At 41.6% G+C, this 27,203-nt stretch overlaps 1 protein-coding gene across 20 annotated transcripts in view; it reads left to right on the top strand.

The window, feature by feature from the left end:
- SOX6 (SRY-box transcription factor 6) overlaps positions 1-27,203 on the top strand; it is a 676,724-nt gene that overhangs the window by 252,080 nt on the left and 397,441 nt on the right. The window contains exon 1 of one of the 20 annotated variants that reach the window (XM_053252048.1): positions 20,834-21,088. The exons of the other annotated variants lie outside the window; for them this stretch is intronic. The gene's annotated coding sequence lies outside the window, so the exon portion shown is untranslated. Of the gene's footprint in view, positions 1-20,833; positions 21,089-27,203 lie in introns of those variants that run through there. 20 annotated transcript variants of the gene reach the window in all.

The raw sequence follows: 27,203 nt of genomic DNA, 5'->3' as shown, positions 1-27,203 counted from the left end.
GTTACCAGGCTTGCGCGCAACTTTGTAACTATTCATGTGTTTGCCTGTGTTTGGAGACCAAAATGGGGGAATAACTTCAAACCAAACTTGTAAGCATGAATGGGTTGGCAGTCCAGATAGTGGCAAGATAGTGTTCGGTTACCCTGAGGGATCAAACAGTCACTATGCAGACTCGAACAGAGACAAGACTTTTTCAAAGAGAGAAATAAAGTTTATTTTCTATAAAGCAGAGGCACAATGGGGAAATTTGACAACTTCAGTGCAGAGTGGGGAGAAGGTGAGGAAGAGAGAGAAGATAGGGAAAGAGAAGGACAGAGCAGCATTTTATCTGTTCTTTGGGCTGCTGTCTTGTGCATGATGTCAAGAAGATACAAGTCTGTAAGAACAACACAAAGCTCAGCCATTTGAGCTGTGAGAGGGGACGAGGAGGAATGGGAGACTACTTGGGAATTAGGGATGACAATTCAGTAAAGTATCAACCATGTGAACCAAGTTTTCCCAAGGGAAAATGTAAGTAAGGAGAATGGAATAACAGAGCACCTGACCAGGTGGGATCCAGGGCAAGAAGGAACTGCCCTTCTTCCACATCTGGTGAGAACAGATAAGTGGTCCAAGACTGGAGATATTTATAGGCTTTTTCCTAGTAGGGCTGTAAAGGAGGGAAAAATTGAAGTACAAAAGAGATAATTAGGAATCCTCTAGCACAGGATCGAGAGCAGATGTGTGGGTGAAATGGCCGTTAATTTGCACCTCAAGACTAAAGGTCTCTGTTGTGCCTAATCTGAGTAGCTGTCTGGAAGCTTGCCTTGATCAGATTTTAAAGTGCAGCTGTCCAAGTTCCAGGAATGGTCCTTTATTCAGGAACCAGCATAGTCTGGAATTCTGGCTTCATTAAGAATATAGCCCATTCTGAGGTGTGTGTCACTTTGTCAGGTTCCTTTGTATTGGCTCAGGCTTGTATGACATAGCTGTTTAATTCACATTTTGCTCTTGGTATCAAATACTTGTCTTTGCAAAGGTTTTAACTAGTGTTGCTCAATTAAGAAGCCAAATTTCCAGTATGGGGGATGGGAGGAAAAGCCCACTGGTAACAATATATGATCTCAGTCACTATCCCAAAAGAGGGTCAGCTTTCTGGGTTCTGAAGTCAATCCACTGCACACATTAAATTAATAATAATGCTGTGGGATGCCCCTGTCCATTTACATCCTTAAGGCAAATATTTGTCTTATAAGGCCACTGACATTAAAATGAAGGTAGAAGAATTTCTCCCACTTATTTTATTTTTTACATTTTCTATCCCGCTCTTCCTCCAAGGAGCCCTGAGCGGTGTACTACATACTTAGGTTCCTCCTCACAACAACCCTGTGAAATAGGTTAGGCTGAGAGAGAAGTGACTGGCCCAGAGTAACCCAGAAAGTATCATGGCTGAATGGGGATTTGAACTTGGGTCTCCCCGGCCCTAGTCCAGCACTCTAACCTCTACACCACGCTGGTGTTATGGCAAATTAGAAGGGGTAAATTGTGTCATGGTTCCCTAAAAAGGCAATTAGTGAATTCTCCATGACTCTGAAGGTCAAAGCTTTTACTCAGAACTATTAGTTGAGCCGGTGGATTTCTCTTTGATGCCAGCTACAGATGTCCTGAGCCTGGTTCTTTATACTATATTGGCTTCAAACCTACCAGTGGTGTCTGATGTAACTGATGCTTCCCTTCTATCTAGCACCAGTAATGGAATGTTTAAGAAAGCCTTTATAGTTTCTCCTCTGAATAATTTTGCTTTTTTCCTCCTCCTCCTCCTCCTCCTCCCAATGTCTTCCTTTAATTGTGCTTTGGCAAAGTCAACTGCTGCATTGATTGGACAGGGGACTCTCTGTATGACAGCTTGCTTTAAAAATGCATTTTGTATGAAATGTATTAGATGAGATTCCCCAAGGCTGCATAATGACATATCAGTTGCACAAACCATCATTTTTTTAGTTGCACAAACCACCATTTTTGTTTTTAAGTAGTTTGGTGGCTTTTCTCTAACTCTTAAATTTAATATAATCTTTAAAATATGCTGATAACTGTATAAACTGTTGCTTCCCTATAGTTGTGGGGTGGCTCCTGGTAGGATTCCTAGTCCTGCTGTATTCCCTCAAGGCAGAACCTATTGGATCAGGTTGTGTGATGAGAGAAAAACGTGCCCCTGTATCAAGCTGCTGGAGTTTTATAAAATTAAATGTGATCAAACATACTTTTTACATTGTAATTGAAGGTTTGTGTTATTTATAATGTCAAGAAAAAATAATTGGGGGTGGGGTGGGGAGTATGATGTGAAATTTCCCCATTTTACCCATGTTTTGTGCGTTTGCAAATCTCCCTTCAAATATACTTCTCTGCTTTTCTAAACTCAACTTCATGTCAACACTTGCTGTACTTTAAAGAAGCTGAAACAACCACAAGTCACTGTCCCATTATCAGATTTCTGAAACAGGTGCATGAACTTTGCTCGAGTTATTTAGCTTTCTGGTTTCACTTTTCTTGTTTCAGAAAAATATCCCAGCCTTCAGGATAAAATTTCTGAAAATCATTAGTTGCTAACCACATATCCCTAAGGAGAGATCAAGTATAGGCAGTACATAATTTTTCAAGTGGTTTCACCTAAGCAAGGGCTGCTATGAGTGACAGTATTTGGTCTTCAGTAGAAACTTGGCACAGAGAGGTAAGCGGTGGCAAAACATAGTCTTGGGGCCCTCTTTCTGCACCCCCCTTTCAGTAGATAGTAATAGAATTGCATAGTAGTAGAATGCTTTCAGTAGATAGTAATATAAATTGTATGTTGGGGGCCCTTTGTGGGATCCTGGGGCACTTTACTCACCTTGCTTCCCCTCTCTGTATCTTTGAATAGAAACTGAAGTTCTGACACCATTTGGTGTCATGCCATGCCACATGATGATATAGATTCCAATCATCTGAAAACAGAATAGGTGCTCAAGCTGAAAAAAATTGAGACATAGAGTTTGTTACTGTAATTCTTTAATTTTTAATTTTTTTAAAAATGCACTCCTTGAATTCAACAGTTCCAAGGTGTAAGGTATGACTGTTACAGAAGGCAAGACCAGTTGCCAAAGAAGGTGTGAACTTCCTTGAACTCTGCTGGCATAGTATTTGCACGTGCCATAGCTGAAGGCAGAGTGCTCACCCAGCTCTTTCCATTTTCAGTCAGTACAATGTATTTACAGTAGTTGTGTCTGCAGTTCCTGTCCTTCCCCCATCTTCTCAGTTGTTCCCTTGATGTATGATGCTTGGGTACCCACAGCATCATATATTGCATGTCTTTAATAATATTTTTAACTGGGGATACATCCAGACTGCTCTGAATGTGGGCAGTTTGAAGCACCATTTTGACACTTGCAATTTACACAGTATAAACACGTGGGACACTTCAGCCACTGCTGACAGTGACAGTTGTTAGTGTGGGATCAGTGCAAGCTGAGCAGCTCACACAGCTGGTTTCCCAGGCTGAACCTTTCCATAGGGAAGAGTTACCCAATCATCCCATGAGAAGTAATCATACTGAAGTGTAGAAAGTTTAAAAAAAATGGAGAAGTTATCTTATTATGATATTTATGACAAGTTTCTCTCTCCCCCTTCCTTCAAGGAGCTGAGGAGGTCAGGTGGAGAGACAGAGACTTTTGAAAATCTGCTTGTTCGCAGGCACTATGCTAGATGATTTTCTTACCATGGGGTTATTTATGTGTCTTGGTCTAGTCTGTGCTCATTTTGCTGCTGTATTGGGAGCTATTTACATATGACCAACCTACCATCTCAGCACTTCATGCAATGGATGTAATGTTTACCAGGCAGAGATTGTCTGTGTCCTACAAAGGTGGAGTGCAGGCATAATGCCAATACCATGGTCAACTTGTGTGGAGGGCTAATGAGGGTATGTGCTTTTTGTGAACCTTTCTATGGGAGCTGACATAGTTAAACCAGATCAGAGTTGTTTGGATTTGACTGAGTCACTAAAGTAAAAGAGAAGTAGTTTTCTGGGGAGATTGGGTCTGCTTGTGCATTGAAAGACATACGTTAAAAAACTTGAACTGAAGAAAACAGCTTCCACTTTGAAAAGCAATTGAAGCTTATCTTTTACCTCTACAGAGGGAAAAGACTTTTGCCAGTAGCCCTGTACCTGCAGTTAACATCAGCACAGTGTGGATGAAACACACACACACACTGAAAAGCCAGACTGGAATAATTTTATATAGCCTTCACAATGAGTTGATTGTGAATTCTGATGAATCAGCTCTGATTTGTGCAAATAACTGTTCAGGTGAGTGCTCTGGTCACATGCAGTGTGACATTTGGGAAGTTAATTTCATAAAACCATGCAGCTGGAGGATGCCTTGAAGGCTGTCTAATTGTTTAATGCAGGAAATCAAGAGCTAGAGCAGTGGTGTCCATTGTAAGGCTTGGGAACCAGGGACAGCCTGCATCAACCCTATGTGCAGCCCCCTGACAATTTTTTTTAATTGGGCCTGTGTGAAACTTCAGGTGAAGCTAAACACTCTCCACAGTCCTGGTTCAGTCTTGACTCCTAACCCATTTCCCAGGATTTCTCAAGGATGAAAGAAAAAAGCTCTAAGAGTACATGAGCAGGTTCTTTTAGCACCCTGAAGACTTTAGCTCCTTTAAAGTAGTTAGATGTCTCCTGGAACCTTTATAGACAGGGCTGATACACCGAATCTCCTCCGGAAGAGTGTATGTATGTTCACACACTGGCCAGACTTACCCCAAAGCAGGGGCGTAAAAAGGCTGGAGTGGGCCCAGAGACGAAATTTTAAAACGGGCCCCTTGCTGATACACACACACACTTCACATGTGACTTGCCTCTGGGGGGCCCTCGAGGCGTGGGGGCCCCCAGGCAGCCGCCTCCCCTTGCCGAATAGTAATTACGCCCCTGCCCCAAAGTCCATTCAAGATCTTTGGAAGCACCCCACACACTCATTGGGCTTTCTCTTCCAATTTCTAGCTTGTCCCAATGTATTCCGGGGTTTTTAAAATGCTGGTTTTAAGTGAGTTTTTCTGGAAAATGCCAGAGCAAAAAGGGAGAGGCACTGATGTAGGTTCATTAACATGATAAGAGGGGAACACTCTTTAGGAATGCAGATATAGTTCTTTAGAAATGCAAATTTAGCTGGCTTGCCTAGCTGTGAAGAGTGCAAAAACTAGCTTTCAGGAAGCAAACTCTTTAAGTTCTAGTTACAAAAGTAAAACTTCTGTGTTTGCTCAAGTTGACCTTTTTGAACAATATTAGTCTTAAGGTTAAGGCTTAAGGTTTTTGCTGGTTACAACACCATACATGTGTTGGAAAAAAGGGAAGAAATCTGTTCATGTATATACAAATGTTCCCAGTCTAGGACACAAGGTTCTGAAGGCAACATTGTGTTCCTACCCAAGGAGTTCTTTCTCTCTCCTCATTGGCTAGAAGGAAAACACGGAGGCATGCAATGTGAACCTGCACCAAAGAAAACCCGAGAGCAGGGGGGGCTGCTTCCCTCATGCCGCGAGTATTATTTAAAGTAGCTTTGCTCAACATTTACCCTGAGAGCTGGAAGCTATGAACTCCCTATGAATCATGAATTGCAATCATGACCCCTCACCATTTACCTTGCTTTTGTGAGGTTGCAATGCACACAGTTCTCCTTTTGAAAGCAGATAAAAGCAAAGTAAGAGCTGAGCATTTTCACCTTCTCATTATTACCTGTAAATATTTCCCGATCTTTAATCAGTAATAGGCTGGCCATTTCTTCCTCCTTGTTTTTGCTTTGAACATATCTGAAAAATCCCTTGTGTTGTTCTTCGCATTCCTCAACAACCACAGCTGTTTCTGAGCTTTTGCTTTCCTGACACCTACACATCTGGTCTACATGTCTACATTAATCCCTGATCACATATCTTTCTTTCCCTTTCTTTTGTGTGTCCTTTTAAATTTTCAGCTCATCTCTGAGCTTTTTGTGCACCCACACATTCGCGTTCTTAGATGCCTCCCTCCTTTTCATTGGAATTGTTTGTGAACGTGCCTTTAGTAACTCCATCTTAAAGAACTCTCTGCACCTAATGTTTCTCTGAGTGTATTGAAATCAAATTTCCAGATCATCTTTAACTTCACCAAAGATTCAGCACTCCAGCATTACGTTGCCAAATTCCCGGAAAGCTCCCAATGCTTCAGTGTCATTGAACAACTCTTCCTGATTGGTTAGGATCAGGTCAAGGTTTCCTTGTTTCTTCCTCTACCTTCTGAAGAAGTTGACTGCAAGGGATGTCAGGAATGTGTTTATTTCAGTGCTTAACAGCATTGGGTAGTTGAAGTTCCCCATTACTAAAAATGTTTGCTTCCTCGAAGTACCTGTATTTTTTTTCTGGAAAGCATCATTCACATCCTTGCCTTGATATGGCAGTCTGTAGTAGACTCCAGTTACAATGCTGGAGTCTAAGTTGTTGTTTCCTTCTCCATTTATTTTTACACAGACATTCTTCAGAAAGCTACCATGTTCACACTCTTGGATTTCTATGAAGGTATTGTTATATTTACAGTACCTTTCTGTACTAGGTGCTCAGGTTTATCTTTTTTATTTCCTATATTGTGTGCATTAGTGTATAGACATTGCAAAGCACAGATATTATGCTTTAATGTCTCTGCTGGTATATTACTGTGAGAATTGCTAAGCATCCTACAACTTCCCCGGTTTCTCCTGTGGCAACCAGTTCTCTATATTTAATACTTGCCTTTGGTCTTTTATCTCTGTCCCCCACAGAATTTAGTTTAAATCCCTCTTGATAAGGTTAGTCAGGCTTTTGCCAAATGTTTCTGTCCTGACATTTTGTCCTTAGGGAGTCCAAGACAGCCAAATCCTATATTGTATGAAACAACATTCAGGTATAGTTAAAAACATATCATAATTGACAATTTATGGTAAAACACAGAAGAAAGTAAAAACACCAGAGTCCACAGGAAATTTCCCTAGTCAATTGCTCTTTAAAGCCCTTGAGAGCAGCAGAATTTTTATCTGATGCTAAAAGCTAAGTAAGGAGGTTGTCAGATCTCTCAAAGGAATAAGTTGCATAGTTCAGGAGCACCTACCAAAAGCTCTGTATAACATGGCTGCTCTCCACCAACCGCAGAGGGAGATAGGGAAGGACCTCAGATGGGTGAAGAGGCAGGTTCATAATCTTACAGCACAATCCTATGCATGTCTGTTAGGGGTGTGGATAGACTGGTTGCCATAGTTTGATACGAATTTGGACCAAACCATGGGTACATGAACCAATTCGGTCTAACCAACTGGCTGGGCTGGTCAGATTGATGAACCAGCTTGAACTGGTTGAAACTTGAAAGTGGTTCACAATCAAACGGCTTGAATTGACCCAGTTCATGGGGGCCCAGTTCTTGATCAAAACCGTTCTGCACATCCCTAATGTTTGTTGCTGTGTTCAATGAGGCTTTCCTCCTGGTAAGTGTATGTTAGGACTATAGCCTCAGTCATGGAAGATGCATCCAGAAAAACTGCAGCCAAGCAGTGGTACTACTAGGAAATTGCCACTGCGTTTCCCTGAGCAAGCTTGCCCTGAGATGTTACACTGCTAATGAGAGTATGAATAGTTACTTGAACAAACTGGGGCCAATTCATAATGTATGGATGGAAGTTTGAGTGTCCACCTTATGCAGCTGTGCGAGATTAAAAAAAGAAAGTGGAATATGGAAATTGGTCTGAGAAAATTACTGAAGTCATTTCCAGTATTCTTTGTATGTGGCACTTCCTGAGTTATAACAAGACAGTAACATATACTACATTGAATGTCATATTATCTTTTTTTAAAAAAGAAAACAACCAAACCCTACACATTGACTAGAAATGTTTTCAAACTTTCACTCCCTTTTGATATCAGGAATTGCTTTTCACTGAGTCCTTTGTGTGTTCTGAATGTCTGGAAGCCAAAATATTTTGTTTTAACTCCCACTCTATAGTATTTCCCAGCTGTGTACTTATAGGGTGTAATAAAAGGATTTAACAAATGGGAAATAGCAGCTGCATTTGGAAATTCCTTTTGTGCTGGCTCTTCATTTGACAGATTCAGCAGTGTGCAACAACTGCCATGTCAGACCTGGAGTGGCTTCCACTTCAAGTATCTCATCACCATTCCCTTGGATTTTACAGTACAGAAAATGTAAAACAATGTGGTGTTGTGAGGAGGAAGCCCCCGCCTGCCAGAGATACTGACAGTACATTTCTATCTTTTGGCTTGCTTTTGACAATGTCAGTATCTGCACAGGGGCAGAGGACCTTCCCCCTCCCCGACATTGTTTTATATTTTTTCCACTGTAAAATCTTGGTGTTGCTCTTCATTCCTCTGTAAAAGGTGGGGATCAAAATAAGGGTCTTTCAAGAAAAACCACATTTAAAAAATATAACTGTCAAATAGAAGCCTGATTCACACAATCGTTTTAATCTAGATTTAAAGTCTATAACTGCCATGAGCATAATTATGTAAATCCATACTAAGATTATCACTGTTGGTTTGTGTCCAAAGATGAATGTGAGATTCCCATCTTAAATTCCAGCATGGTGTGGTGGTTAGAGTGTTGGACTAGGGTCAGGGAGACCCAGGTTCAAATCCCTGTTCAGCCATGAAACTCACTTTGTGACTCTGAGCCAGTCACTTATCTTTCAGCTTAACATACCTCACAGGGTTATTGTGAGAATAAACATAACCATGTACATCACTCTGAGCTCCTTGGAGGAAGAGTGGGATATACATTTAAAAATAAATAAAATAATGTCTGTTACTGACTTTAAACATAGATTGAAATGATTGTGTGAACCAGTCCTTAATTTATTTGTTGAAAACATGTTTCTTCTTCCACTCCATGCAGATGTGAAAGGTTTAAGACTGGCAAATCATAGCAGCTTGGAAGCTGAGTTAAAGGACCAGGAGCATTTAATGTAGGGAAGTGAACTGGTAGAGGAAAACAGCAATAGAATTTAGTTGTTAAAGAGAATATTGCATACTAAGATTATGGCTGTTCATGTAATGATGGATGCTTTGATACAGCAATGTACTCATTTAAAGAAGCGGGAAGTGCAAAGAAGAACACTGCAACCCAGATCCAAATACACTTCATTGTATTTACAAGTCATTGAGAGAAGTTGTCCCTCAATGATTTCAGTGAAATTTGCATCCAAGTCTTCATTACTGCCATGTACAGTGGATTATGTTTGTCTAATGTAAGCAGCTACTCCTATCTGTATCTGTAGTAAATTATCATGCTGTGAATCCAGGGAGGATTGTTCCTGCTCATGTGCTTCCTGTATCATTCATTTGGCCTAAAGAGGGTGTAGCCCTGTTGCTGTGAATGCTAAAATATATTGCTTGCTTAGGGACATTTTCTAAAGCAGGTCTGAATGTGGCCTTCCAAGCTGAAATCAGACCACCAGGTGTATATGGCATCTCACCAGGGGTTCACCAAACTCCCTGTGTTGTTGTTGCCTTGTGGGGGGCAGTCAAAAATGGGAGCTGTCAGAATGTTGGCAGGCCACAATGCATGGCTGGTGCATTTCATTTAGTGGGCCACAACTTGTGCAGGCTTAGTCTGAGGTTAATGATGATGTTTCTGGTGTATTTTTAGGTGCTCTGCAAAAACGCAAAAGGCTGATCTATACTACAATTGTACCAAGTTTAACTGTCATGGTTTTCCACCCAGAATTCTGGGAATGGTAGCTTTGTGAGGATGCTCAGCATTTTTTTAGAGAGGGGATGGCTATTTATTTAATATTTGTTTATTTGCACTCCTTATTTATGTATTACTTAATTTTTTTACATCCTCTAGTGCACTACTGTTTGGGGTGGCTCACAAAATTAGTAAACACTTAGAATATAAAACAATATAAAATTAATAAAAATTAAGAGACCGTATCTCTTAATTAGTTAAAGCCGCATCTAAAAGCTACAAATTAAAAAGTTGGTAGATAAAAACCCACCAGATGTTAGCAGCAGATAGAATATTTAAAAGCCTCTCAATGTATATTGATGCTATCTCCATAATGTTTAGTGGTGGTTGATCCTATTCTTCCTTTGTCTCTGAAGTTCAAGGAGGAGGGAAAATGAAATAAATGGAAACATGGAAGAGAAGAAATGAAAGTAGAGGAGGAGCTAGGTAGGAAAGATGATTAAAGTGGATATCTATGAGCAAATAAGAAAGAAGGCAAATATTCGGTTGATAGAGACCATCTGAAGATATCATGAATGTCTAGATTGGTCTCCTTCAACTAGATAGTGAGGCTGCTTGTGTGGAGTGCCAGGATCCACATAGATCCTGATGCTCCACCCAGCCTAACCCTGCTCCCAAGCCCAGCTCTTAGCTGAAGTCAAGGGAGCAAGCTCTCCCTTAACCCGACTGCTGGACGTAGCCCAAGGAGTCTCCTCGAGCTGCACGTAGCCCAAGGAGTCACAGAAACAGCACCTAGAGTGTCCATTTGATGCAGGATCCCATCAATGTACTACACTCATGGTGCAGTCCATTGTGGGATATCTGGAGGTTGGGACGCGTCATCCCTGCCCCCAGAGTTCTGCGCTGCATGATACAGCATGGATCATCTGGGAGTGCAGTTTGCGCTTTCAGCAGCATTTTGTGCTCATCTGGGAGGGAGGTGAGTTTGAGCAGCCTCCCCGCCACCTGCCCGGTCATGTGAATGCCCTGGTGTTTCTCTGTTTTCAAGGACTAGGTCCACCCTGTTGCTTAGGTTTGCTATCTAAGAAAGTAACTAAAAAAAAAATATGTTCAATATTAAATTTAATATACATTGATTATCCATGTTAATTAATACAATGATTAACGTATTAAGACTTTGCTTAATTTAAGAATTCACTTTTTAGTGTTTCTATATATTTTAAGAGTAAATGAGCGCATTTTCATTAGCAGCCCTGCCTGAGTTGGACAGGGCTAGCCGAGGTAAGCCTGGTTGTCTGCAGCCCTGGGATTGCTTCTGATCTTGCCACTCCTCCCCTGGGTAGCCCTGATTGGCTACCCAGGTTTAAAGTGAAGTAGGATGACAAGCATGCCTTACACCTCATTGTCTGGTTTGCTGTGTTGCCAGCAGCTGCTCCTGGGCTTTATTATAGAACCAAAGCGAAGGAGTGGCCAGGCAGTGCAGAGTTTCCCCAATATACTACACTGCTCACACAGTGCATTGTGGGATGCCTGATGGCCCCAGATTACTCCCTCCCCCTTCACTGCACACTATGTTCACACACATAAAAAGGATGTGCTGGCTGGTTTACAGGCAGCTGAACTGCATCAATTTTGGCACAATTGCCAGAAATGTCAGAAAGAGTGAAGTCTCTGCTCAGCTGTGAAGCTGACTGCGTGGTCTCAGCTTAATCTGCTACCCAATAGCAATATCTTGCTATTGCAAGAATAAATGCCGGTAAGTGATTGTAAAGTACTTTGTTCACTGAAAGGGCTACATAAGTTATGATAAAAGGATCAGGGAGATGAAAGCATTTCTTAAAGCTCTATTACATGATAGGATGTGTGCCATAGTCCCTGCAAGTGACAATGAACTTGTTCAGGAGATTTGGAAGTGTGAGGTGAAAATAAGCATGTTAAGGGATTTTTACTTCAGTACATACTGTGGGTGCTTATTGGCTCCTTACTCATTGTCTCCTGCTATCTAACATCGGTCTGTGCATCTGATATGAGTGGAATTTTCTTCTTTGTGTGGTATGTCAAATGATGTATGCTTTGAGTTGTATGTCAGATAACAATGCTTACATTGTTATTGCCTGTTGCATCTGTCATTTTGAGACTCTAAATTGAGATGTTTTCCTCTGTTTGTACTCACTGATCTGAAGAGGAAATTTGTACAGAATGGCAGATCAACTGACTTAATCTAATATCTTTCGGTCTTGTCCTCTTATAAATAAGAAGCTATAAATAGCTAAAAGCTCAACAATTATGCAATATATCTTCTATCACTAAACATGCATGTTAAAGTATTACAAATCTTTATTTAAAATATTGACATCCTGCCCCTCCAGTGTACTGTTGCTCAAAAAATTAAAAAGGATAAAATATAAAAACAATATAAACGAATGAAGTAATAGAAATTACCTAAACAGGATCCAGATTAAAACCAAATTTAAAAGGTTCAAATTAAAAAGTTAAAAGTTTAGAATTAAGTCTTACTATCTTACACACACAGTCTTAAACACACACTCACACACGTGCACGCACACACAATACAATACATTTTTTTTTTAAAAAAGTAAAGTCAGTTTTAAAAATCAAATTTAAAAATCAGAATCTAAAATGCCTGGGTGAACAAAAAGGTCTTTACCTGGTGTCTAAAAGAACAAAGTGATAAAGCCAGGCAAACCTAACTTGGTAGGCTATTCCATTAACAGGGTGCAACCACCGAAAAAGGCCTCTCCCAAGTAGCCACCCACCTCACCTTGTTTGGCAGGGGCACTCAGGCGTAGGGCCTTTGAAGAAGATCTTAAAATCCAAGTCGGGACATATGGGGTAAGGTGGTCTCTAAGGTAACCTGGTCCCGAGCTATTTAGGACTTTAAAGGTTAAAACCAGCACTTTCAATTGGGCCTGGAAATAGAAATGAACTGGGAGCCAGTGCAACTGACAAAGTTTAATTTCTGCTTACCGTGTAGAGACATTCTGCCTTAAAGGACTATAGATCTGCTCAACGATTTGTGTTCAGATGCAAATTACAGCCCAGTTCCCACACTTACCTTCACCATGAGGAGAAAGTATGTTTGGTACTAGGTAGTACCATTTTTAATTGAATGTAGTATTTCCCTTTTACCATTCACTAACCACCACCAATGGTGCACCTAGGTAATTTTGGAGCCTGGACCTAAAGGTCTTTGGAGCCCCACCACTGGAGCCCCTCCCCGCAAATTAAGCATTATCACCTAAAGGCCTTTGGAGGTACCCGCCCCTCCATGTTAAGCATCATCCTACACACACACACCCCATGACACATGCTATATTTTTAACACGTGGGTTCTTGAGGGCACAAACAGCAACTGAACTCACATGGAGGTGAGAATAGAAAACAGGTATATTTATTCAAATATGCATTAGCAGAAACATTTCAACACACAACTTAACATATTCCCATCCCACATATTTCTTTAGCCACTCCCCACTCTGTCTCTAAAGGATTCAATATTTAGGCAACTGAATTTGCAAAAATGTTAAAGATGTAATAAAAACAAGGCATTTTGGGGACGCGGGGGTGGGGGAGGGAAGACCTTGTGATTTTTGTTACTTGGAGGCTAGGTGGGAAAGAGGACCCACCGTTCAGAAAAGCAGGCAAGAAGTTGGAGCTGCTTTGCTTTTCTCTTGCTGCGTTGCAATAAATGTGACTGAACAAAATATTTGTTTTTAGAAAAACATTTGGAATAAGATACTTCCCACCGACCTGCACATACCATCAAGAGTCAAAACAGCTGAATGCATTACTTTTCACACCAGAATATGCTCAGGGAACTTGGTGTTTTTTTTGGGGGGGGGATATTTTTAGAGCCCAAGAGCAGGAAGGAACTAGCCCCAGCAAAGGTGTGTGGGGGTGGGGGGTGGGGGCAGGGCGAGGCGGGCAGAACTTAAGCATAGCATGAAGAAATACATGGAATGAAGAAACTATTAGGGTGGGCAGGGTGGGCGGGAAGTGTGGTGTCAGTGGGAAACAGACTGTTTTATAGCTGCTTCTCTCATACATACAATGGAATTCTAAGTAGACGTAACTAAAGGTTTATTCAGCAATGACTCCTCCCCCTTCCCTCTTGACTCCTCCCCCACACTCTATACAGGATTCCCCTTGGGATGGAAATGTAAAAAATAATAATACTGAAAACCAGGGCCACTTCAGAAAGTGGGGAGGGAAGACGTGGCAGCGGATCTGCTCTCCTCCAGCCCGTCTCTTAGCAGTCAGCGTTCTCCATTCACAGGGGCCAGGGCAACTTTTCTTCTGCTGTCCATGCTGCAACCGGCAGCATTCCTCTCCACTCTCTGGCACTAGTTTTTGCCAGTGTCTTGAGCCTCCACTACTCCCTCTCACCGCTGCTGCCGCCTCTGTGTACATGTGCTAACTGAATCAAAGATCACCTCTCCCTCACGCAGTGACTCTGCACAAGTTGGGCTGGGAGCAGCCGTGTTGGGAGGTGGGCAGGTGGGAGCCTGCCCCAACCAGGCTGCCTGGCTCCCCCACCATGCAGAAGAGAGATGAGGGCTGGCGGGGCTCCACAGAGGGTTTGCCTTGCCGGGTGAGCACATGGCTGCCTGGCGCCCAAGCACATGGCCGCCTGCCAGATGTGCGGTGCTGCTGCCACGACAGGTGCTTGGAGGCCCCTCCACAGGTCTTGGCACCTGCTGGCTGTGTGATGTAGCACTGTGATGGCACAATGGGCACTTGGAGACCCCTCTGCCAGTTGCAGTGGTACAGTGCGGGGTGTGCTGCCACAGTCACGGAGGCACATCTAGGCCCCTGAGGTGACGTTTGGCGCTCCCTCCACCCATGGAGGACCGGACCTTGGACCAAAGGTCTGATCCAAAGAGTGCCAGTGACCACCACCTCTCTTTTCTTTCTGTGGATACGTCAGGCCAGGTGATCTGGCAGATGCCACAGTCAAATAAACACAACCAAAAAGGAGGCTATATCTCAATGGCAGAGTACATGCTTACTTGCAAAAAGGTCCCAATCCCTGCCATTTGCAGTTAAAGAAAAGGATTTTTAGCAGACATTCTTCACAGCCTTTCTACCTACTAGCCAGGAAACCTGGCATCAGAGTAGGCAATATTGGAAGAATTCCACATTTCTGGCTGCTGCCTTTTCAAAAAAACAGAGATTGGGCTGAGACCATCAGGAGGAAGAGGCTGATTGGTGGTGGTGTCAGCACTATCACCACTAGAGCAGGTTGGGGCAGTGGGGTGTGGTGAGGCAAACAATGAGGCAGGTGGTAGAGGTGGATGTAGGGTGCCCCCTGCCACCAAATGCCTCCTCCAGCCTGCCACCTGAGGCGACCACATGTAATTGGTGTCCCAGCCCAGCGATGTACATGAGAACCATAAGAAATAAGGTTATTAGAGCAAAAGTGTCCAGTTAGAGCATGTCACTTTTAGACGGGCTTGAACACTGCACCTCTTTAGAAATTAACCACCAGACAGGGAACTTCAGCTTAGCCAAAGGACGTTGTACCCTTTTCAGCTGTTTGGACCTCTGTGGATAACACAGTTTTAAATCTCTTTTTCCTTCCCATTGCAGTATGCTTACAATGTGTTCTTTGAAAGTAGCAGCATTTACATGCTCCAAATTGTTTGGTTCCTTTCTCCTTTCGATGAGAAGGAATCAGGTATGCATGCTGATTAACACACTCCAGTCATTAACATGTGATTATGTGGGCTGCATATTGAGCACCTGCCAGAAGATAAAATCTAGTACTTTACTACATCTGTGCAAGGACTTTTTGCATTTCTTTTGTACTTTGACAGCTTGGGGGGGGGGGGAATGGGTTTTGTATCTTTGTTCGGTATAATTAAGCCATGTGTGTAAAATGTCTTTGCAGAGGCAGGAAAAGATACTATAGGCTTTTCTTTTAATTTCTGAGGCTAGGGAAAATTCAGCAGAAAGGACTTTTGCTGCCCTGAAATATGAATCTTCTAATATACTGTATCACTGTCATCATATACAGGTTATAACATTCCTGCATGTTTATAAAGATTCTCTCTTCTGGGATTTGGCCAAGGATCTCCTAATTCATAACAGTTTTATGAGATACCTTTATGTCTCATAAATGTCCTGTTTTTATGTTACATTTACAAATGGTTCACCAGCACACAGAAACAGAAGGCTTATTTTGCTTTCCCGCAGCATTCCTTTACAGGTGCTACAAGGCATAAAGAGAAGGCCATGTAAAGTTATCCAATAAAGTGTTTGTTTGTTTGTTTGTTTGTATAGGTTCTAGTGCAGGCCTGCTCAACATAGAGCCCCCAGATGTTTTGGGACTACAACTCCCATAATCCCCAGCCACAGTGGCCAATAGCCAGAGATTATGGGAGTTGTAGGCCAACATCTACAGGAGGGCCGAAGTTCAGCAGGCCTGTTTCCAGTTTTATTCCAGTATTTACAATGGGACACTTATGGATATTTACATTGCAGCAGGCTTGAGAAACACTGAACAACACTCAAACATTGTTTGAGCAACATTGCTCATGTTACACTTAAGTTGCAAAGCCTTAGTTTTACTCTGTTGCTTTATGTGAGTACAGTCTTTTTTTCTTTTAATATTGGATTAGTACATATATAATGTGTTGGTTACTGGATAGCTCACTATTTCTGTTACCTAATATATGACAAATATTTACAAATATGACATATGTTTATATACCACTTTTCAACAAAAGTTCTCAAAGCGGTTTACATAGCTATCAATCAGTCAGTCCATCCATCTATCCATAAAATTGCTCCCTGTCCCCAAAGGACTCAAATCTAAAAGAGAAACATGTTAGACACCAGCAACAGCCACTGGAAGAATTCTGCACTGGGGATGGATAGGGCCAGTTGCTCTACCCCTGCTAAATAAAGAGAATCATCACTTTTAAAAGGTGCCTCTTTGCTCAAGCAGCAGGGGACAATATGAATGTAGAGTTAACTGTGTACTAAGTGCTGTACAGAAGGGACATCAGTGGATATGCTCCAGTGATGTGACTCATAACCTCTTGTTGTTTCTCTGAGTATTTTTATATTAAAAGGCACAGTGATGAATGTTTAGTGGTTAGAGCGGTGTTGATTCCATTATTACCAAACTCTAAAATTACATCAGGTTATCTTCTGGAAGTGGAGCAAATTCTTACTTGTTTTAACCTGAACACTGTGAGTTTTTCTCTCTCTTCAGATAATCTTTTTGCTCCATATCATGCACTGGATAGTCACTGTACTGTATATGAATAAGCAGGAATTGCCAATTGATAAGGGATGCAGCCAGTACACCTTGCAAGTAATACAATTCTGCTTGGCCTTGTTTATTAATAAAGCTGGGCAAGTGACCAAGGAGAAAAAACAGTGTAGCTTCTTACCGAGAATCCAGTTTACTGTAATTTTAGTAGGTGTTAGATTTTGCTGCTGCTGTCTTATTGGGATTTGTGCTGACTGTCCAAGTCCACCATAAAGCGACATTTCTTCATAAACCATTTTTTAAATTTGAAAACTGGTCATAGCAAGTCCTCCCTATTATTTTATCTTCATTCAAAGACCAGTTATGTTTCTGTGCAGTACTCTTAGTCGTTTCATGACATGGCAGAGTGCTGATACAAAACAGTTGTATCCAAGCTTGCTGCTGTGTTTTTGAAAGCTTCTTCCTTGAATGGAAGGAGCGTTGTACTCACAGAATGGGTCCTTCAGTGAATAGAAAGGCTCCTTCTGTGAATATAATTCTTCTTACATTTACAGAAGATGCTTCAATGAGCACAGTGATATGTTTGGATACAGCCCAATGTATTTTGGATTGTAATCTAATTCCATGGTTTGATAATAGTAGATTCCACCTACTAGAGTTCTTTTTCCATAAAGCAACAATAGGAAGAGCCCCTTTTGTATGCAAATACGTGCCCATGTGTACAGCTCCAATGTTCCCATTAGTTTCTTGCCTTAAAGCTTGCTTCTGAAGTTCTTCTGAGTTTTGGAGGTGGCTTGCCTGGAAGTGTGGAAGAGTTCTTTCTGGAAAAGGAGCTCAGTGGCCTTGCTGAATGGACCCAATTTCAAGATAGTTGTATTGTGTACTATTTCTTTAAGAGGCAAGCCCAGAAGGCTTCAGGCTGAGAAAGGCCATGTGAGGAACTGGCGTACACAGTTTCACTTTGTGGCAGAGGTCTGTGTTGAGCCTGTATGATCCAGGGGCCAAGCATGGAGGTCCTTAGATAAACTGTAGTTGCTATTCCACCATTCTAATTGTTTTTCTGCCCTGGGTCTTTTCAGTGAGTTGTAAGCAATAAATAGTGGAGTTATTACAATAACTATAGTATCTGCTGATGTTCTGACATGTTCTATATATTGCAGCTATATTCCATTGCTATAAGTGGGTCTTAAGTTACTGTCCTCATCTCTTATTACCAGGAAAAAGGAGGGTGTCATGGGAAGTCCAGAGGCAGGGATCAGGATGGAGACTGAGGCTCAAGCTGGAGTCCTAGTTAAAGGAATGAGCAAAAAGACTGGAAACAAGATCAGGGGTGAAGAGTTGGAGCTGAGAAATGGGAGCAAGAGCAGGAGAAGCAATGGAGAGCTAAGTGTTTATTGTTGGACAACATTGTTTTCACACATACATCAAACAGGAATAATAATAATAATTAATAGCAACTACATAGGTTTTTAAAAGAACCAGAACACACACACACACACACACACACACAACCCCACCCTCTTTTATCTTTGGCCTTGCCATCTCATACAGATCCAGTGCTTATGGTACAATGAAACCATAAGTAGATACACTTACGGAAGTAGATACATATGAAAGTATATACACAAAAACGTTACTGGAATGCTTGAAATAAAGATTTGATTTTTTTTTCTTTTTTTCACATTTTTAGTTTTTTAAACAAGGTTTTATTTATTTATTGTATTGATTGATTGATTGAGTTAAGGATTTGGACATGGTCATGCCACAAGTAAAGTCGATATTGTTTTGTTTTGTTTTAGAAACAGAAACCCTCCCACTTCAAAGCCCCCCCCCCCGGTTAATCAGATTGGGATAAAAATGGCTGACCTTGTCACAATGTTTACAAAAATATAATATGTAAATATAAAAATACAAACACATTGTCCTAGATCTCAGACAGTCTTCTGAGTATCCAGAGGGCAGATTTTGTCAGGTTCTGGTTGAACGTCTCTGGAGGATCTTAGGTGGAGGATCTTAAACTCTATACCTTAGACTGTGCCCTTTATGTTGTAATAAGGGAGAAAACAGTGGGCCAGATTATCATCAACTTTTCAGGTGTTGAAGTGGAATGTGTAAGTTATTTTCTGGCAGATGTGATACCGTATATTAGCTATCAAGCTAGCTACCTTTGCTGTGTTGGCATTTAAACATAGAAAGAGATCAGTATCTCTAAAACCTCCCAATATATGGCTGGGTTGTAATCTTACGATTAGTTCTTTAGTGCTTACTAGAGATATATTATGTTGTAATTGTAGTTTGCAGCATTATGCAGCATTATACATAATTTTCTAAGGTATTTTATATTTTTAATATTTTGTTGGGTATGACCATGTCTAATAGGCTTTTTGTGGGTGATGATATGTTTCATGTTATCCTGTGTTACAACCTGTGGTTACAACAACAAACAGATTCTGATTCTGTTCCAGCTTGCTACCAGATCTTGGAATAAAAACAAATCTGGATATCCAACTTTCCAGGGGTGTTCATATGCATGTGGCCCATTAAATGCAAGTACTGATACATAACCCTTTATAACTGAGAAGCCTCAACCACATGGAAATGAAGAGTTCAAGCAACTTCGTTTATGTTACTACTATTTGTTTTCTGCTTTGCTGACCATTCATGCAAATGCTTTCTTTAAACTCATATAGAAAAGCATCCATCAATCGTTATTATTGTCATAGACCAGCATAAAGTATTAGGGGTGATTACAATTAAAAGTAAAATCTTCTTTATATATAATTCACTAAGGCATACCTGTGGCTAATCCCATGCATGGGAGCTCTTGCAAGAGTTCAGAGAGCTGCCAGATAGCAAAGGGGATGAGCAGGGAAAATAAAATGGCAACAGCGGTGTAGGCAAATGACAGCACCGGCAGGCACGAAGAGAAGGCAGGTTGGCAGGTAGCCAGAGAAGGTGGGGGCAGGCAGGAGAAGGCACAGGCAGGAGAAAATGGCAGCACCACCAACAATGATGGCAAGGGTGGGCTGGGGAGGAAATGGCAGCAGGGAGAATTTGAAAGCACCAGCCAGTGAGGGAAAGCGCCGCCAGCGGATGATGAGGAAAAATGCCGGCCAGGCCAGCTGGCGAGGAAATACTGGGAAGGGGTGAATGGACTCAGGCTGAAGGGGGGGGGTGAAGATGGGGAGGAAAGGCAGGGAGAACTAGGGGTGCAGATTCTCTGAGCTAGATCAGCTAGTTAGATATTAAAAGCCTAGGGGTGCACAATGAAAAAATTATGGTAAAAAAACCTATGAGAGTCAGAAGTAGAAGTAAAATTTAAGACAAAACTACAGTATGTCTAAGACAGAACAAAACTGCAAATTAAATGATCCTTAATGACCGAGATCTAAGAATTGCAGTTAACAGTACAAATATTTGTAAAGGCATCATTAAAACATCATTTTTTTAAAGGCATTATAGAGAGACACAAGAATGCATTAAAAAGTTGTATGAAAAATATGGAGGCATATAAAATCATAAGATAGGTACATATATTTATCATCAAAAACATTTTTAAAAAGGCATAAAAGAGAGAATAAAAAATGCATTAAAAAGTTATATGCAAAATGTGGACAAAGGCAACTATAGTCATAGTAAGAGTTTATCAATTTAGGGCAAAGTAAAAGACCAAGAAGCTGTGGGACTATAGAACTGTAGGAATGCTGGGCTGCCATGAAGTGCTCTGAGAGGCAGCAGGCAAAGGTGTTCTCGAGTTAGTCCAAAATGATGGGTGTTGGACAAAAACGGGAGGGCATAATCTGCCAGATTTTAATCGCTGTTGCGTAGAACCTGTTAACACTCTAAGTGGTGGCGGGGTTGCTATCAGAAAACAGTAAAGAGGTGTAAAATTGGTCCGTATTATCAGGATAATGATATAACAACAGTAGAATGAAGGTGGCACGAATGTCCCTGTAATACAAACACTGAAGGACGATGTGCCCTTTTGTTCCTACTTGCCTTGACTCACAGGGGCATTGACATTCCAAGAGTGGAATCTTCCTATATCGTCCTTCAAGCACAGCTGAAGGAAGAGCATGGCAATGCGCCAGCGTGAAGGCCCTCCTGTGCTTTGGGACTTCCAATTGCGTTAGGTATGCCGTTGGAGAGGTAGTATACCTAAGTTCTTTACTGATGAAGAAGTTTGGGGCCTTGCCTATATCAGATTGTTGCTCTATGTCTGTAATATGCTGTTTGATAAGTGCCTTGTCCGGATCATAGCCCATGTTAATTAAGAGAGGTGGGGATAGGCCCAGGGACGATATTGTAGTCATAGCTGACTGTTTCCAGCCGGATTGGAAGTCATTGCTAAGGGTGAGGGGGGCAAAGCCTATGGAAAATATAGAATAGCAGTTGTCTTCTGTTTGCAAAGTGTTCTTGTTAGGTACTGAACAGGAAAGCATTAACAGCCTTCAGTTAATGATCAAACCTTAAAATATAAATTAATATTTGAATATATCTTCCTCATGTCATTTTTATTTTTTAATGATTAGTTTCCCCTGCTTTCTGTTCTTAACAGAGTGCCAAAATAGAATATTGCCAGTAAACCCTTGCTAGCCACTCTTTGGATTAAATTTTCACAGATTAATGTTGTAGTCACAGTCCTATCTGACAGTAGAGAGCACTGGGCAGGTTCAAATTGAATACCAAAACATTATTAAATGATGGTTTAGTGTTACTTAAATGAACCTTAGGGCTGTACACTTCTTCCTCCCCTTAATGCTCAAAGAGAGGAAATGTGCAGCTTCCACTTGTGATGTATAGGACATATAATTTGGCATTGCATCCAAATATATCAAATTCCAGTTTGTTCTAATACAGTTTATGAACAAGCTGGGATACCAAACCAAGGTTTGATCAAGTGTGTATAGGTCTATATTTTAAGGAACTCCATGTGGACCAGGAGAACTGAGAAAAGGTATGTGCAGCTTATGTGATCTTGTTTGCTTTTAAGGCAGTAAGAAAACAAGCTGGGCCTGATAATTCCCTTCATAAAGGCAAGTAGATGTTTGAGCAGTTTATACTTCACCAGAGCTTAACTGAACTCAGGTTCAGGAGGGCCCAGCTCCAGAACTGGTTTTCAGGGTCCACAGATTAAATCTAGGATGCATGAAATTGTTTTTTTTGTTTTGAATCTCAAACAATGAAAAGCAAAGTGATGTCACTTGGTTCAGACATACCAGAAACCACATATAGTATTGTGGTCAGTCTGAGCACCAGTCTGATGCATCAGTCCTTCTTGCTCTTTCTACCCAGTTCCAGCATTCCATGTAATCATTGCAGCCAGGGTTAAAGTGAAACCAGGTATGTTTCTAAACTCATTGGCTTTATTAGGGTTCTCTGAGGGGCTATTCTCACGATCTGCAAAAATTGGGCTAGGAGAGCCTAGCCCGATTGTGCAGATCGTAATGTAAGAACCACTGGGCTCCGCTCTCGCTCAAGAACCCCTGCCCTAAAACCAGGTTTGTGGAGCGAGCGCTCCGCAAACCTGGTTTTAATAATCGTGAGTAGCCACAGCACGGCTGTGTGCTGCACCTACTCACGAGGAGACCCCCGGAGGGGAGGCGAAAAGCCGGCTCCGGGGTTCTTGCCAGCATGCCCTGCATGCTCGCACAGGGCATGCTGGAGCTTGCGGGGGCCAATCGGCCCCCACTCCCCGCAACCCCTGCTGGCTCCGTCACGGAGCCAGCAATCATGTGGGCGGCTGATCTGGCCGCCCAGGGCTCCCTCTCTGCTCTTGAATAGCCCGCTCTCCCCACTCACCCTGCAAAACCGGGTCTCACAGATCATGAGACCCGGCTCTGAGTGTATCTGATTTCATTGTAATTGGTTTGGGGATGGTCACATGTAACAATGGAACTATTTAAGGGAAGGTGAAGTGAATTGGCACACTATGAGAAGAGCAGAAGAGGTTGGGCATGATCCTGCAGCCTGTCCCCAGTTCTTAAACCCAGATTCCATTGGATGACTGAACTAGGAATAGGTGCTGAAGGAAACAGTTAGCAAAACAGAGATGGGACCTTTCATAGATATTTTCAGTACACAGATTTAGATTTAAAGGTGTTGTTTCCTATAAATCAATGCCCCTCCCCCTTTCCCCCTCCACGGGTACATTTTTTCCCCTTAAGGTAAAATGTACGAGGATGTTGAGAGAGAGAAAATGGAAAATTACTCCAGGGTTTATACATCAAACATATGGGGCTCCATCAGACATTTGCTGAAGCATATAACCCTCTAATGGACACATAACAAATTATTGCTGCAGAGATTTGCCTTTCAAGTTGCTAATCCCATAGATGGGTCAGATTCCCAAGGAAAATGTCAAGGAAAGTCCTTCCTTGCATCCCTGTTTCCCACCTGTCCAATTTGCATCTGCAATTTTCAGTCAGGCCAAATCTAGTTTTGTTGGTAGGCAAAGAGAGTTTTCAGTTGCTTTGTGACCATCTGGAAAACGACTGCCCTGGTGAAGCAACTATGAAATGCCCTTAAATGCTTACTTTTAAATGTTGATACCATCTTCATTTCTAGATGTCTCAGATAATATTCCTGTTGAGTTCTCCTGCAGGAAAAAATGCATTTGCTGCTAACAGAATTTCATAATATACTCCAGCTATTATTAGATAAACTAATAGTCTTCCCATTTGCTTGCTTAATCCCTTGAATACCTTTCAGCTTGTGCAGTTCTCCTGTTGACTGCATGCCTTCTATCGCTGATTTGACGGGCAAATAAAGATCAGAAAGAAATCCCACTTGGTGCCTGACATTTTTAAGGGGACAGTCCTTATTTGAAATGAAGGTTGTCCTAGTCCACATTATTGGATTCTCCAGTGTCAAAACGACAGTTTCCTCTGAGCAAAATGTGATAAGGTTGTTTTGATGATGTATCGAATGTATTTGAATAACATACCCTCATCACTGGAAAAATAAAGAAACTGGCATTATCTATCTATCTATCTATCTATCTATCTATCTATCTATCTATCTATCTATCTATCTATCTTAAATGAAAGGAAACAGTAGGATAAAAACTTCTTTCTTGATGTGCCCTATATGCATAGAGATAAATTGCTTTCATCTCGGTTGACCTATGTCTCAAGAGTTCATGCATCTTGTTAAGAAGGCATAAAGGTCATTCACACAATCAAAAACTGTGTTCTACCTGGTTTGGGGAGGGGTGTGTGCTTCCAATTTTTGGTTGTGTGGAAGCAAGTTAGGAGGAAAACCTGGGTAGAAGTGATTGTGTGGAGACGAGGTAGGAGGAAAAGCTACCCAAGATCCAACACAAATCTTGTGTTGTATCCAACACAAATCTTGTCATATGTTTGAGTCTTAAGGTGAAATATACCATCTACTCAGCAACTTATAAAATTGCACTTTGCTATTAACAGACAAAATTAATAGCACTATGCTATTAACAGACATGGAATTCAAAGTTGAGGAAGGTCTTATGTCCAACCAAATAGATAAGATTTATCAGTCTGATTAATGTCAACTCCCATGCTTTTGTATAAAAAGTATTTGGCCCAAATCAAGGATCCTAACAATTTATACATATATACAAAGGAATAATTGCTTTAAAAAGTAGCATCTGCTTTTGATCAGAACTTCAAAGCTCATGGAAGACCTTGTTATCTGTTGCTTGACTGGTTTACTCTGTACAAAATTATATTTTTAAATATTTTACCAAAGCCACACAACTGTGGTGTGTTACAAGGAATTGTGCTGTATTAAGAGGCCCAGTGAAGAGGCTCTATAGAGGAACTGCAGCTTTATATTTATATCAGCCAATTACTTTTAATAATGAAGCATGTTTCTTCAGAGACTTGTCTAGATCTTGATCTTCACTGCAGAGATGCTATTTAGGGAAGATGTCCTACTGTGTTTTACAACATATTATTGTTCCTCATCTACATCCCCTATCCATCCCCAGCACAGCATATTTCTAGTGGCTGTTGCTGGTATCTATCCTATATTTCTATTTTAGATTGTGAGCCCTTCGGGGAGAGTGAGCCATTTAATTTATTTATATCTATGTAAACCGCTTTGGGAACTTTTTTTGAAAAGTGGTATATAAATATTCATCATATTCATATTCATACATTTTTATTTTTAGGAGATTTTTAAAAGGAACCACAAAAAATGCTCTTAAAATACACTGACTGACATCCTGAGAAGCCCAACATGGATGCTTCTAAGGAGAGTACATGTGGTGCTCCTGGCATTGCTCCGTGCTCTCTCTAAATCACCAATGCTAAGTCACCAGTGCTTTTTAATATCTACATGAAACCGCTGGGTGAGGTCATCAGGAGTTTTGGTGCTGGGTGTTATCAGTATGCTGATGACACCCAAATCTATTTCTCCTTTTCATCTTCAGGAAATGGCACTCATTCCCTAAATGCCTGCCTACAGGCAGTAATGGGTTGGATGAGGGAGAACAAATTGAAGCTGAATCCAAGCAAGACGGAGGTGCTCATTGTGGGGGCTCAGAATCTGAGGGGTGAGTTAGATCTTCCTGTGCTGGATGAGGTTATACTCCCCCAAAAGGAGCAGGTGTGCAGCTTGGGAATACTCCTGGACCCAGGCCTCACACTGGTATCTCAGGTGGAGGCCATGGCCAGGAGTGCTTTCTATCAGCTTCGGCTGATTTGATGGCTGCGCTCATTCTTCGAAGAGGATGACCTCAAAACAGTGGTGCATCAGCTGGTAACCTCCCGGCTTGACTATTGCAATGCGCTCTACGTGGGGCTGCCCTTGTACATAGTCCGGAAACTTCAGTTAGTTCAGAATGCGGCAGCCAGATTGGTCTCTGGGGCAACCCGGAGAGACCATATCATGCCTGTTTTGAAACAGTTACACTGGCTGCCGATATGTTTCCGGGCAAAATACAAAGTGCTGATTATTAACTTTAAAGCCCTGAACAGCTTAGGTCCGAGTTATCTAAGAGAGCGCCTTCTTTTACATGATCCCCAACGCATGTTAAGATCATCTGAGGAGGTCCATCTCCAGTTGCCCCCGGTTCGTCTGGGGGTGACGCAGAGGTGGGCCTTCTCTGTAGCTGCTCCTGGGCTGTGGAATGCACTCCCAGCAGAAATTTGTAATTTGAGATCATTGCTGTCCTTCAGGAGAGCCCTTAAAACCTATCTGTTTGGCCTGGTCTTCCAGGGTTTTAAATGATTAACTGTTTCACATTGTTTTAAATTGTTGCCCTGATTTCCAGGGTTTTTAGCTGCTTAATTGGTTTAATAGTTTGATTTTAATTGTTAATTTGTTTTAATTGTTTTTATCATGCTGTAAACCACCCTGAGCCATTTTGGAAGGGCGATATACAAATCAAATAAATAAAGCAAGCAAGCAAGCAAGCAAGCAAGCAAGCGTGGTCTTGCCCTCTTGTACAACAACACAAATATGTTGGGAGCTTGCCTGCACTCCAGAAGTGCTCTGTTACAGGGGAAACATGTTGATTGTCTGTTGGAGGAAACATGCTGCTTGTGCATCAGTGCTTCTCTAATGCAGCACTTCCAGAGCTCAGGTGAGTTCTAAAAATATTCGTACTTTTGTACAAGAGTGCCCATGCATTGGGGAGAGCTCAGAGCAGTGCTGGGACTAGTGCTGCATGAGTGATCCTGCTCTAGATGTCTGCCACTTTTGCTAAGAAACTACTTCAAACTTGTGCTTTCTAATTCTGATTTGAAGGGCAGGTGCAAACCCTAGTGTGCCTGTTTAAATGCAAAGGGGAACTTTGGTTTTTCTAGACAAGAATATCTGGAAGTGAATTTAAGAACTGCAGTCCATGAGGACAAGAGCAAGCACATGAGCCTAAAGTTGTTTAAACTAGATTGGCATTACAGTTTAGCACCTGTATATCTTGGCATTATGGCTTAGCACTTGTATATCTCTGGGATCGCCTCTATCGGCCAGTTGTATACCAACCTGTGAGGTCTTCTCAGTTGGTTCTCCTTAGTGTACCAGGCCCTGGTGTAGTGCATGGTGTCTGGGCCCATAGGAGGGCCTTCTCTATGTCCACCCCTTTTCTTTGGAACACTCTTCCCCCCCCCCCCAGATTCTTTCAGCCCACTCCCTTGCTGCTTTTAAGGCCCTTTTAAAGACCCACCTGTTTCACCATGCATTTGCCTATTATTATTATTATTATTATTATTATTATTATTATTATTGATTGTTATTGGTTTTGTTGTTCACCACCTAGAATCT

Source organism: Hemicordylus capensis, chromosome 1, assembly GCF_027244095.1.
Source record: "Hemicordylus capensis ecotype Gifberg chromosome 1, rHemCap1.1.pri, whole genome shotgun sequence".
Lineage (NCBI taxonomy): Eukaryota > Metazoa > Chordata > Lepidosauria > Squamata > Cordylidae > Hemicordylus > Hemicordylus capensis.
The sequence above is the reverse complement of the archived record's forward strand: the minus strand, read 5'-3'. Positions and strand labels throughout refer to the sequence as shown.